The sequence below is a fragment of the Ursus americanus genome, chromosome 7 (assembly GCF_024610735.1).
Source record: "Ursus americanus isolate L20-20 chromosome 7, mUrsAme1.1.p, whole genome shotgun sequence".
Taxonomy (NCBI): Eukaryota; Metazoa; Chordata; class Mammalia; order Carnivora; family Ursidae; genus Ursus; species Ursus americanus.
Window position 1 is genome coordinate 28996733 of NC_142133.1, and position 14288 is coordinate 29011020.

Below are 14288 nucleotides of genomic sequence, written 5' to 3' on the forward strand. Positions count from 1 at the left end.
CTTGGCCTCTCAATTTTCCCTCTTTGCCCTGCCCTCGCAGTGCTTGAACAGAGGACTTAGTGCTGAGACTGTCTGATTGTCTAAACCCACCAGGAAAATGGTGGAAAATTCATATCATCATTACCAGAAAGAGTGATTTGTGGCTTTGCTCTTGAGCTCCCAGTTTGGGTTTATACTATATCTTATATGGACTTTTATTCCTGAATCTTGACTAGACTCCTTAGGCTTAACGTTTTGACCTCAGGAATATTGGGCACTTGCATTGCCTGTTTACCTCCTATAGTAATCAGCTATGTACTTTTATTTGGAGTTTACATGATGAGTACCTCTCCACTCAACTCTATTCCTACAGTCACAGATAACTATGCTAAAAATCAACAGCAGAAGAAATACCAAGAGGCCATCCCAACATTAAGAGAGATTGCTGTTAGTGACTTAAACCAAATATTCTTTTTTGCAGCCAAAGAATTTTACACCAAAAACTGAATTGTATTTAGACATACTAACACCCAGTATTTATTTGTGATCTTTGATATAATAATTTTAACCATAATTATTTTGACTATCTTTTATTAATACCCAGTATCAAGATGTTAAAAAAAAGTAAGTTGAACTTCCCTTAGGTTAAGTTCTATTAATATTATAAAAGTTCTTAAATATTAGTTATTAATGGAAAGAATAAATAAAATGCTGCCTTACCAAAGAAAAATTAAAAATAAATAAGGAGAATGAACTGTTGATACATGTAACAACTTGGGTAGATCCTAAGGGAATTATGCTGAGTAAAAAAAACCAACTCAAAAGGTTACACTTACGTATTATGTAGCAATTTATATGAGCTTTGGAATAACAAAATTATTGAGATAGAGAACAGATCAGTGGTTGGCAGGGGCTAGGGATGGAGGAGAGGGAGGGCATGAGTAAAATGGGTAGCACGAAGGACACATGATAATGAAACAGTTTTGTATCTTGATTGTGGTGGTATTTGCATGAATCTACACATGAGAAAATTGCAGAGAACTACATGCACACACACACACACACACACATACACACAAGGGCATTACAACTGGTGAATTTTTAATAAGCTTTGTGCATTATACTAATGTCATTTTCCCGGTTGTGATATGGTGTATAGTTATACACCACTGGGTGAATCTGAGTAAAAGGTAAACGGAATCTCATTACATATTTAAAGGCATTAGCTGCTGCTTTTATTCATTCTTTTTTAAATTGACATATAATTCATATACCACAAAATTCACCCTTTTGAAGTGTACAATTCAATGGACTTTACTATATTCACAGTCCAGTTTAGTATACTGGTCACATATATGTAACCATTACCACTAATTCTAGAACACTTTCATCACCACAAAAGAAACCCTATCATCAGTAGTCACTCCCCGTTTTCCCCTCCTTTATCCTCTAGAAACTACTAATCTACTGTCTGTCACTGTGGATGTGCCTATTCTTGATATTTCACTTATATGGAATCAATACAATATGTGTTCTTTTGTATCTGGCCTCTGTCACCTAGCATGTTTTCGAGATTCACCCACATTGTAGCATATATGAGTTTTACATTCCTTTCTGTGACTGAATAATGTTCCATCACATAGATATACCACATTTTGTTAATCCATTCATTACTTAATGGACATCTAGGTGGTTTCTGCTTTTTGATTATTATGAATAATGTTTCTATACACATTTATGTACAGGCCTTTTTGAACATTGTTTTCAATTTTCTTGAGTATATACCTATGAGTAGAATTTTGGGGTTATATGATAACTGTCTTCAATTTTTTGAAGGACTGACAGTTTTTGAAGATGCTGAACCACTTTACATTCCCACCATCAGTGTATGAGCATTCCCATTTCTCCACATCCTCACTAACATGTTATTGTTTGTCTTTTTGATTAGAGCTATCCAAGTGGGTATGAAGTGATAGCTCATTGTGGTTTTTATTTTTTATTTCTTTTTAAAAATTATTTATTTATTTATTTATTTATTTATTTATTTATTTATTTGAGAGAGATTGAGCACAAGCAGGGGAAGGGATAGAGGGAGTGGGAGAGAGAGAATCCCAAGCAGACTCCCTGCTGAGCACAAAGCCCCATGCGGGGCTTGATCCCATGACCCAAAGATCATGACCTGAGCCAAAACCAGGAGGGGGATGCCCAACTAATGGAGCCACCCAGGTGCCCCTGATTTTCTATTTCTTAACAACTCAATTTCAGTAGCTTTTGTCTTTCTAGGAATTTATCTATGGCATCTATGTTATCTATTGTTGGTATATAATTGTTCTTAGTTTTTACTTACAGTCCTTTTTATTTTTGTAAAGTTGATAGTAACGTTCTCTTTCATTATTGATTTTAGTAATTTGAGTCTTCTTTCCTTTTATCTTCATCAGTCTAGCTAAAGGTTTGTCAATTTTACTGATTTTTTTCAAAGAACGAACTTTTGGTTTTATTGATTTTCTCTATTGTTTTTCTATTCTCTATTTCATTTATTTCCTCTCTAATCTTTTTTCTTTCCTTCCACTTGTCTTGGATTTAGTTTGCTCTTCTTTTTCTATTTATTTTAGGTAGGAAGTTAGGTTATTGATGTAAGTTATTTTCTTCTTTTTAAACACAGGCATTTATGGCTCTCTGTATTTTTTTGCAACTTCATGTGAATCAATTATTACTTCAAAATAAAAAATTTAAGAAAAAAGTATGTACTTCTACTATGCCAAGGGAGCTGTGTATGGTGATGACTTGGCCATTGTACCTATCTTCAAGGAGGTTAGTCTAGTGGAGCAAGGTACCAACAGAGTGATCCAGAAGATGAGGAGATGGCTGCTTGCTGCAGAGGTGAGAGAAAACACTGAGGGCTATCCAGGAAAGCCCCACAAAAGGTACAATTGAGGGCCTGTATGAATTGAAGAGCTATGTTTCTACCACGGGAGTTCCTTTCTCGGGCCAGTCCCCGACGGGGTTGTCACTTAGTTCTTCGCAGATCTTCAGGGAGCACAGCTGAAGTCATTTGGGACAGGGATGGAAGCACACTCTGATTAAGGCTAATATTCCTAGCTGAGGGCTTTTCTCTGCAGCTCAGAGTTCATAAAGTATCCCTATCTCCTACCAAATCATTCAAAATGTTCAAAATATGCCTCTTGACTTCCTTTATAAAAGATAGCAAGAATGGTGTTAAAACAGGAAGGGAAGGCTAGAAAATTTGTTGGGGTTACTAATAATGAAAACATTTCAAAGAATTCCCATATGCCCTCAACAAACTTCCTCAACTCTACCAAACATTAACACTTTGCTTTGGGTTTCTAACACTTTTTTAATGTTTATTTTAAAATATTTTTTTATTGTAAAATACACATTCTTTCAGTTTATAAAGAGAAATAGTATAAAGAGGTACACAGGTGAAAAGTCTTGTTCTTGCCTCTGCCCTTTCTTCTTTTCTCTTCTTTCCTTCTTTTCTTTCTTTCTTTCTTTCTTTCTTTCTTTCTTTCTTTCTTTCTTTCTTTCTTTCTTTTTCTTTCTTCTTTCTTTCTTTCTTAGATCTATTTGACTTTATTAAGTGAATCATGAATTGGGCAGCATCTCATCTAGCAAGCAGAGGGAGCCCACTGCCTCTGCCCTTTCTACCCCATTACTCTCACACTTCACAAACACTTACAGGTGACCATCTGTATTTTTCTTTATGCAAACATAAAAAAATATTTTCATACCTCCTCTTTTTCTCCTCCTTCCTGCCCCCAAAAGCTAGCATCCTATGCATACTCTTCTGGACTTGCATTTACCATTTAACAACATAGCTTAGAAAGATTTCCAAATCAGAATATAGTCATGCTTAAAAAAAAAAACAAAAAACGGACTTCAGTATTTGTTGTATCTCAGCCCCCTGCCGTCCAGCATCACCTCAGACATTGCTCATGTTCCCTCTCTTTCCTGTCTAACCTCAATTGTTTGAATCCCGAATTCCCCAAGCGTAGTTCGTCCTCTGTGCTAACAAGCTCAGGGCTTACACAGACCCCAGGCTGTGTGACTGGAGCAAAGCCACAAACCCCCTGTGCCATCAAGACCACAGGGACACATTCAGGAGCGACAGCAACAGGGTGATGATTGCCTTAGCATGAGCGACACCCCAAAGAGATCACTCTGGGCCAAGGAGAAGAGATGATCTGGAACTAGGCCTTGTTGCCAAGCAACCCCAGAGGGGATGAAATTAACTCAGTCTGTTTTTCATGTAACTGCATCTGAAATGAAAGCTGAGGCCAGAGTTGATCCCATGCAAAATTAATAATTACCACATGATTCTTTCAAATGGCTGTTGCCAAAAAAATGGGGAACTTAAGAAATCAGTCTACCCCTTTTTTAAAGAGGTAAGGGAGGGGGAAAAGAGAATAAATACAAGCAGATCCCATGTTTTTCCATTTGAGTCTTAGGTAGGAAATCAGGCCTTTCTATCTTAGACTGCTGTTGAATCTCCCTGGTGGGTAGGAAACCTGCTTTAAAAGCAGATCCCAAGTAGACAAGATAATATGCACCAAAGAGCTGAGGGAAGATATTTTTCCTAGAGGTGAGAGAAAGCTTAGATCATGTGAGACCCTTTTAGTCTCCTTTTTTAGAAAATTTTAAATGTACTTTTCCCCATTAGTGTGTTCAGAGAGGATAAATTGTCATAAAAATAAAAATAGCCCTTCCACCTACTCTCCTTAACCCAGCACCAACGGCTGAAGGAGGAGCACAGCTTGATATGCTCAGTAACCCTTGTTTTTCAAAGGGTTATTAAATTTAAAAGGCAAAAATGACATAGAAAAGTAGACATCCCCCCCCCCCCCCGCTTCTGCTGCATTAATTTGGGTAAATTAACTGTGTGGTCAGAGAGGAGCAGTGGCCTCCTCACCAACAGAACCTTTGATTATTATTTTGTAGTTGTGCAATAAAATGTAATCCAAAACAAAGCTTTTTTAGCCAAAGAAACTAATTTTATCTGAGAAGGAAAGCTTTCTTGCCTAACAGAAGGTGAGACTCTGTCCTGGGCAAGGTAGCGACCAGTGGTCTTCCGCACTTAGCATTTATGCAATGTATTTACTAGTGTTGAGACAGAATACTCCCTTGTTCCCTTCTGCCACTCCACCATCTTCACCTCATACTAGGCCAATTTGAGCAAACCTCCTCCTCCTCTTTGCAGATAGAGTGGAGAAGAATGTACTGGTACATACAGAAAACCAGATAGCAAAATGTACACAATTGATTTTTGGAAACTCTGTCAGTCAGGGTCTTAGCATGAAACAGATGCTATGTTCAAATTGGATGCTTAGAGGATAAATAAAGGGGTTATTTAGGGGCACCTGGGTCGCTCAGCCGTTACACATCTGCCGTTGGCTCAGGGTGTGATCCCAGAGTCCTGGGATCAAGCCCCACATCGGGCTCCCTGCTCCGCTGGGAGCCAGCTTCTTCCTCTCCCACTTCCCCTGCTTGTGTTCCCTCTCTTGCTGGCTGTCTCTTTCTCTGTCAAATAAATAAATAAAATCTTTTTTAAAAAGGGGGGTGTTATTTAGAAAGGTTGGTGGGGAAACCACAAAGGATGGGTATTACCTGGGGCTGATCACACTGGATTGGGAGTCACTCCCATGCCTCAGCCTGCAGAGTGAGAGAATTGGCAGGTGGAGGGATGGGAGGGTAGGGCCACCTTATACATTGTAGCTATCAATGGGGGAGGGATAGCCCTATATCACTTTCCTCCTTCCCTCTGATTTCTGGCAAGGGCTCCCCATTTGGCTGAACCCCACTGGAAGTCAGAGGACCAAGAAACCCTTGAATGTAGAAACTATAGGTCAGCCTCTTGGGGCATGGAGCAGTAGGCAGAGAGATCGTAACACCCAGAAAACAGCAAATGCCAAACCTAACTTAATCTGCCTGGCTTCTGGTCTGTCTGTTCATTCAGCCAGCACTTATTGATCACCAGCTTTGTCAGACACTGAGCTAAGAGACACAGCAGTAAGCAAGACAGCCCTCCTGGAGTTCACAGTCCCTCTGACAATGTCAGGCCCTCCAACTTGTACCATGGTTATTGCCTGACTTCTCTTACCTTCTTCCCTCTTGGTCAGGAATAAAGATTTTCTTGTTATATGTGTCAGCTATACTTTAAATAAATAAAGAGAGGGCCTGGCTGGCTCAGTTGGTGGAACATGCGACTCTTGATCTCGGGGTTGTAAGTTGGAGTCACACATGGGGTGTATAGATTACTCAAAAATAAAATTGTAAGGGGCGCCTGGGTGGCTCAGTCGGTGAAGTGTCTGCCTTCAGCTCAGGTCATGATCCCAGGGTCCTGGGATTGAGCCCCATGTCGGGCTCCCTGCTCAGCCGGGAGCCTGCTTCTCCCTCTCTCTCTGCCCTCCCCCTGCTTGTACTCTGTCTCTCTGTCAAATAAGTGAAAAATCTTTTTAAAAAATAAAAGTAAAAAATAAGATTGTAAATAAATAAATAGGTGTGTCTTAAGACATGGGTATTAGAAGGGGACATATACAGAGGAACCCAGAAAAAGGAAGGTAGCTGGGCCTGAGGAAAAGCAGGAACAGAGGTAAAGCCAGGTCACAGGAGCTTCTCCGCAGGGCACGGCCTTTAAGGACCCAGCTCCTCCCCATGTGTCTGCCCTCTGTCTCCTCCAGGTGCACCCAGATCTTAGCTCTTATTCCCATAGGTTTGGCCCAGCTCATCTTTCTATGCTGGCCCACTGAGGCCACTGCCTAGCCTATGGGGGTAGCCTTTGGGCTAACCCCCTGGCCCCGGCCTAATAGTGGCCATTCCTGGGCAAAGAACAGCTTGGTGTTATCTCTCTGAGCAGAGCACTCTTGGTGGGGCAGTCTCCCTTCTGACACTGGGTATGGCAGAGCCCCTGGCCAACATTCCCAGGGCCCCCCTACTATTAGATGACAAACTTGTAGAGGTCAGGGATCTGGGTCTTACATTGGTTTTCCAGTAGCACATGGCATTGTTTAAGTCAGCCACTCAGTCAGCACATACTGAGCAGACTGGGCAAAATAATCCCTAAGCTGCAACTAGCTACCTCAACTACATCTGTTCATGGGAATCTTAAAGCACAAAGACATTTGACATTTGTTGAGAAGGACTTTGTTGATCCACAGGCAGAGAAGCCAACCTGTGCTGGGCTGATGAATAGACACGCTGGCGAAGTGTGCATCCTGTTGGGGACAATGGCTCCCTTTTTCTTGAAATGCCTCCCAGCTGTGTGTGGCCAAGCCAGGGCTAGGCTCAGTTCCTTGTACTAAGAAATCTCTTAGTGTAGCCTGAGAGTGAGTGAGGCACTGCCTTCCTGCTGTGGTAACCCTCTTATTCCATTCAGTGATATGAGCTTATTGACATGGAACAGAGAGACTGATGCCATCAATTCTTCCCAGAACAAAGCCAACCCTTCTGATGGTGAGCATGGTACTCAACGCTGTGTTCAGAGAGGTTTCCTTACTGATCGTTTTTGAGGGATAGAATTCCTTTGGCTGATAACTGGGAGAATGAGTTAGAGTAAAAGCTGCTAGTAGAAATGTTTTTGAGGGGAGCCCAGGTGGCTCAGTCAGTTAAGATCTGCCTTCTGCTCAGGTCATGATCCCAGGGTCCTGGGATCGAGCCCCGCATCAGGCTCCTTGCTCAGTGGGGATCCTGCTTCTGCCTCTGCCCCTCCGCTCACTCATGTTCTCTCTCGAATAAACGAATAAAATCTTTAAAAAAAAGAAATGTTTTTGAGTTCTCCCACACTCTGGCCTAGAAACTTTAAGGCAGAAAACAACTGTTTCCTTTGCAGGGAGGGTTGGCACTTTCCACATGGCATAGCTTTCTAAACGAAATTCACCAGTCCTTGGGAGACTTGCTCATCCAGAGACTCAGCTGGAGAACAACTTGAAACAGCAAGACTGACCCTTAGGACAGGGGAAGGTTTTAATTAACTTCATCTGAGAACTTTCTAAGGCTTTTCAACTGTTTTTAGAATATTGTTTTCCAAGCTATAGAGGTTAAAACTTCCTTTTTCTGGCATCTAAAAGTGACCTTTAAAAGCAAAATAAGAACAGCTTTTGGCCCCTGATACCACCAAACACCAGCCAGGCCTGAACCTGCCACCGAAGAGGAGAAACTGTCTCTGGGGTCTTCTTAGGGCCAGAATGGCATGTTTGACCTTAAACATGAGGACCTGGAGGTCCTGGAGCAGACTGCTTGATTAGCCGTCAATGCTTGAGTAGGCTCTGGGTCTTTTCCCAAAGCCTGGGACTTTGGGGGACAGCCAGTGAATGTAAGAGCCAGCTCAGTAGTGTTGAGTATCTAGAGAGGGGAAATTCTGACCTGTCAGTACCATGAGGCCTGGTCTTCCTGACATTTTAGAGCAGAAATTACCCGTTGGGGGGCGCCTGGGTGGCACAGCGGTTAAGCATCTGCCTTTGGCTCAGGGCGTGATCCTGGCGTTACGGAATCGAGCCCCACATCAGGCTCCTCCGCTATGAGCCTGCTTCTTTCTCTCCCACTCCCCCTGCTTGTGTTCCCTCTCTCGCTGGCTGTCTCTATCTCTGTCAAATAAATAAATAAATAAATAAATAAATAAATAAATAAATAAATAAATAAATAAATCTTTAAAAAAAAAAAAGAAAAAAGAAATTACCTGTTGGGACTAATGGATCCAAAAAAGTCAAGGAAAAGGGTATGAGCACTTTTCCACCTGAAAGGATGTGATGCATCTTTTCTTTATTATTTTTTTTAAGATTTATTCATTTATTTGACAGAGAGAGAGAGAGAAAGCACAAGCAGGGGGAGCTGCAGGCCAGGGAGAGGGAGAAGCAGGCTCCCTGCTGAGCAGGGATCCTGATGTGGGGCTCGGTCCCAGGACCCTGGATTCATGACCTGAGCAGAAGGCAGACGCTTAACTGACTGAGCCACCCAGGTGCCCCAGTGCAGCATCTTTTCAAGAATGGACATCTCATTCTTTCATTCAAGGAAGGTTGATTGAGTCCTTTATGCCCAGGCACCATGCTGGGTATTAGATGACAGAGTAGGAAACAGTCACACTTTTTTCTTTTTTTGAAGATTTTATTTATTTGTCAGAGAGAGAGAGAGACAAAGAGACAGAGTACAAGCAAGGGGAGTGGCAGGCAGAGGGAGAAGCAGGCTCCCCTCTGAGCAGGAAGCCTGATGTGGGGCTTGGTCTCAGGATTCCGAGATCAGGACCTGAGCCAAAGGCAGACATTTAACTGACTCCACTACCCAGTCGCCCCTGGGACTGAGGTTCTATGTTTGTATCGAACAGCACTAGACTGGACCCTGAGCTCTCAGTTTGACTCCAGGTTTTGTCAGTAACTAGCTGCTCCCTTAAAATAGTCTCTCAGACTCTGTTTATTATATCATTTGTGAAGTAATTGTTGATTTGATTGTCTAATTGCCCTGACCCATCGTTTAAGAATAAATATTTATTTGGTTAATCTATTTTCTCTCTCCACCGTGGTTCTTACTCTTTCCACCTCAAAGACCTACCAGTTTTACTGTTTCTCATTACCCAGCCCTACTGGTCTTCCCTGTAGAGAGGGGCGCAATGTTGTCTTTTCCAATTGTTCCTGTCGGTGAGCAAACTCGCCATCTCACTTCTTAGTCATTTTTCGTGCTCTTTGTGCTCTTTCTGTTCTCTTCCAAGGCTTGTATCTGAAATGAGGCCTCACAAAAGCAGGTTTGCCTCTCTGATCTATGGCTTTTACTGATGTAATCGATTAATTAACAAGTCTTTATTGGGCACCTACAATGAACAAAGCATAGCTCAGTGCTGTTAAAAAGAGAATATAGGTTTAAGATGTTCTCAGCCTTCTAAAAGACAAGATCTCTGAGGCCGCAAATGCCTTAGCTGCCTTCTGGTCCAACACTGACCTCTGCGGCCAGCGCTGATAACCACCCTGCCATGCTGAAACCTTCTCTTCTCTGGGCTGCTGCATCTCTACACCTCCTTTTCCTCCTCCGTGTCTCACTTCTTCCTGACCTCCCGCTGGATCCTCCCTGGGGCCCATTCACTAAATCTTGTTCCCAGGGGCTCTGTCCTGGGCCCTCTTCTCTTGTCAGTCTCTTCATTCCCTGGACCATCTCCGCCATTCCCATGACTTCAGTTACCATCTATACTCTGGTAATTCCCCCAAAATATGTATTGTCATTCATATTAATGTGTCTGCAGCAGCACCTAAGATCAAACACATTAATGAATGGGTAGTGAAACAAAGAATAAATAAAAACTAGAACTACCCTCTCATAAGTTCTAGTCAGATTTTGCTGCCGAGTTAGTTTTAGTGCCATCTCGTTTTCCAGAGCTGTGTAGATTTTGGGTTTGCACTGAAGATTATGGACCTGTATGAGGAGGGGCAGCCTTCATCACTCAAGAGAGGGGAAAAGGATAAAGAAAAGAGAACTGCTTTGTATTTCCCCTTCCACAGAACAATGAATATCCACAAGAGGTCTCTACTGCTAGAATGAGGAGTAACTCGAAATTTCCTTTTTCTTGTTAAAATAATAAAACTAAAATAACAAAGTTCTATCACATCGTGGCTCTCTACTACACTAGCAGCAGTATCAGACTGAAGCACCTCATTGTATCGGGGATTTCGTACTTAGCTGAAATGCTTAGGGTTTCTGTAACACATAGTCTCTGTACTTCCTGAATTTATATACAACACTCACATTGATGGTTTTAATTCTTGGGTATTTAATTAGCTATATAACAACAAACAAAAATTTCCCAGCTCCTTTAAGTGATGACTGTTTTCATACCCTAGCATAACATTTCCTATGAGTTGGCCCTAGAGCCAGATTAATAATAGAGTTAGAGAATGTTCAAGAAGCTAGGGGTGGGAGGGGAGGAGTTAAGATGGCGGAGGAGAAGGGGACCCCTTTTTCAGCCGGTCCCCTGAGTCAAGTTGGATAGGTACCAGATCATCCTGAGCATCCACGGAATCAGCATGAGACGCAGGAAGATACATCTGGATCTCTACAAATGAACATCTCCAGCGCTGAGTATTGAGGTACAAAGCAGGGAGCCGTGAAACTGCGCACAGATATCGGAAGATAAACGGAAGGGGGAGGGAGCCGCCGAGTTTGGGCGCCGGGAAGTGGTAGCCACCTGCACGGGGGAGCGGGCGGACTCGCAGACGGCACCCTCGAGAGAGCAGACTATGACCGTGAGCCGGGAGTGCGCGCCACCAGACTGAAACGGAGCTCCAGTGCGCTCACTGGAACCAGACTGAGACCGGGAGCTCCGGGAGCGCGCGGGGCGGCTGGCGGCTGGCGGTGATAGAAACACAAAGGACAGAGACGCGCCGGGACACTGGGTGTGGGGCGCACATCCCCGGACGCTGCAGGGTTGAGCAGCACCAACAGAAACAGAGTTAAAGTGGCCAGAACATCAGTGGAGAACGGTCCGTGATCCCTCTGTTCTGAGACAGAGGCTGAGATTCAGCCACTGCTGCTCTGACTCTCAGAAGAGGCACAGCAAACCGCCAGGGAAAGCTGCCAGAGAACAAAAGCCTGGAAATACTGGCTCACAGTGTGCCTATCCCCATCCCCCTTCGCAGGGGACACGGAGACTCTACCCAAACAGGGTTGCCTGAGTATCGGCGCGGCAGGCCCCTCCCCCAGAAGGCAGGCTGAAAAATCAAGAAGCCCACATCTCTAAGATCCCTATAAAACAAGTGCACACTTCCTAGGTCCTGGTCAATAATTTGGGCTCTGGACAACCCCGCAACCTCTCCTCATCAGAATGACGAGAAGGAGAAATCCCCCCCAGCAAAGAAAAGACAATGAGTCTGTGTCCTCTGCCACAGAACTAATGGATATGGATATAACCAAATTATCAGAAATGGAATTCAGAGTAACAATGGTCAAGATGATGTGTAGACTTGAAAAAAGTATTAATGAAAATGTTAATGAGAATATAGAAACTCTAAGGGTGGAAATGAGAGTGAATCTGGCAGAAATTAAAAATTCTATGAGCCAGATGCAGTCAAAACTAGAGGCTCTGACAGCCAGGGTGAATGAGGCAGAAGAACGTATCAGCGAATTGGAGGATGGGTTAGTAGAAGAGAAAGCTAAAATAGAAACTGGGCTCAAAAAAATCCAATCTCAAGACTGTAAGGTTACGGGAGATTACTTACTCAATGAAACGTTCCAATGTCAGAATAATCTGTATCCCCAAGGGGGTGGAGAAAAACAGGTCTAGAAGAGATATTTGAACAAATTATAGCTGAAAACTTCCCTAATCTAGCAAAGGAAACAGGCATTCATGTCCAAGAGGCAGAGAGGACCCCCCCCAAGCTCAACCATGACAAACCTACACCACGTCACGTCATAGCGCAATTCGCAAATATTAGATCCAACGATACAGTACTGAAAGCGGCCAGGGCAAAGAAATTTCTCACGTACCAAGGCAAAGGTATCAAAATTACGTCAGACCTGTCTACACAGACCTGGAATGAGAGAAAGGGTTGGGGGGGGGCGGGCATTTTTAAAGCTCTTTCAGAGCCCTACAGGAGATATTAAGGGAGGTTCTATAAAAGTAAAAAGGCCCCAAGAGTGATACAGAACAGAAAATCACAATCTATAGAAACAAAGACTTTACTGGCAACATGGCATCATTAAAATCATATCTCTCAATAATCAGTCTCAATGTAAATGGCCTAAATGCTCCCATAAACGCCACAGGGTTGCAGATTGGATAAAAAGACATGACCCATCCATTTGCTGTCTACAAAGGACTCATTTTGAACCTAAAGATACATTCAGACTGAAAGTAAAGGGATGGAATACCATCTTTCACGCCAATGGACCTCAAAAGAAAGCTGGGGTAGCAATTCTCATATCAGACAGATTGGATTTTAAACTAAAGACTATAGTTAGAGACACAGAAGGGCACTATATTATTCTTAAAGGATGTATCCAACAAGTGGATATGACAAATTATAAATATATATGCCCCCAACAGGGGAGCAGCAAGATACACAAGCCAACTCTTAACCACAATAAAGAGAGATATAGATAATAATACGTTAATAGTAGGGGACCTCAACACTCCACTATCAGCAATAGAGAGAGCATTGGAGCAGAAAACCAACATAGAAACAAGAGCTTTGAATGCCATACTCGACGAGTTGGACCTCATAGATATATATAGAACACTGCACCCCAGAACCAAAGAATACTCATTCTATTCTAATGCCCATGGAACATTCTCAAGAATAGCCCATGTTCTGGGTCACAAAACAGGTCTCAACCGATACCAAAAGACTGAAATTATTCCCTGCATATTCTCAGACCACAACGCTTTGAAATTGGAACTCAACCACAAAGAAAAATTTGGAAGAAACTCAAACACTTGGAGACTAAGAACCATCCTTCTCAAGAATGATTCGATAAACCAGGAAATCAAAAATCAATTTAAACAATTTATGGAGACCAACGAGAATGAAAACACAACGGTCCAAAACCTATGGGATACTGCAAAGGCAGTCCTAAGGGGGAAATACATAGCCATCCAAGCCTCACTCAAAAGAACAGAAAAATCTAAAATGCAGTTTTTATATTCTCACCTCAAGAAGCTGGAACAGCAACAGAGGGACAGGCCTAATCCACGCACGAGGAAGCAGTTGATCAAGATTAGAGCAGAAATCAATGAATTAGAAACCAGGAATACAGTAGAGCAGATCAACAGAACTAGAAGCTGGTTCTTTGAAAGAATAAATAAAATTGACAGACCACTGGCAAGACTTATCCAAAAGAATAGAGAAAGGACCCAAATTAATAAAATTATGAATGAAAAGGGAGAGGTCACAACCAACACCAATGAAATTGGAAGGATTGTTAGAAACGTTTATCAACAGCTTTATGCCAATAAATTAAGCAATCTGGAAGAGATGGAGGACTTCTGGAAACTTATATACTACTAAGACTGAAACAGGAAGAAATTGATTTTTTAAACAGGCCAATTAATTATGAAGAGATTGAAACAGTGATAAAAAACCTTCCAAAAAACAAAACTCCAGGACTGGATGGTTTTCCTAGGGAATTCTACCAAACATGCAAAGAAGAAGTAATACCTATTCTCCTAAAGCTATTTCAAAAAATAGAAACAAGGAAAGCTACCAAACTCATTCTATGAGGCCAATATTACCTTGATTTCCAAAACCAGGCAAAGACCCCATCAAAAAGGAGAATTACAGACCGATTTCCCTAATGAATATGGATGCCAAAATTCTCAACAA

At 42.3% G+C, this 14288-nt stretch overlaps 1 protein-coding gene, 1 long non-coding RNA gene and 1 pseudogene across 2 annotated transcripts in view; 2 read left to right on the forward strand and 1 right to left on the reverse strand.

Moving 5' to 3' along the window:
* Window positions 1-14288, forward strand: part of B3GNT2 (UDP-GlcNAc:betaGal beta-1,3-N-acetylglucosaminyltransferase 2) — a 94208-nt gene that overhangs the window by 37605 nt on the left and 42315 nt on the right. The window lies entirely within an intron of this gene.
* The window catches only part of LOC123785972 (uncharacterized), a 44553-nt gene that overhangs the window by 15332 nt on the left and 14933 nt on the right, over window positions 1-14288 (reverse strand). The gene's annotated exons all lie outside the window — the stretch shown is intronic.
* On the forward strand, window positions 137-13658 carry LOC123786149 (phosphatidylinositol N-acetylglucosaminyltransferase subunit P pseudogene; annotated as a pseudogene).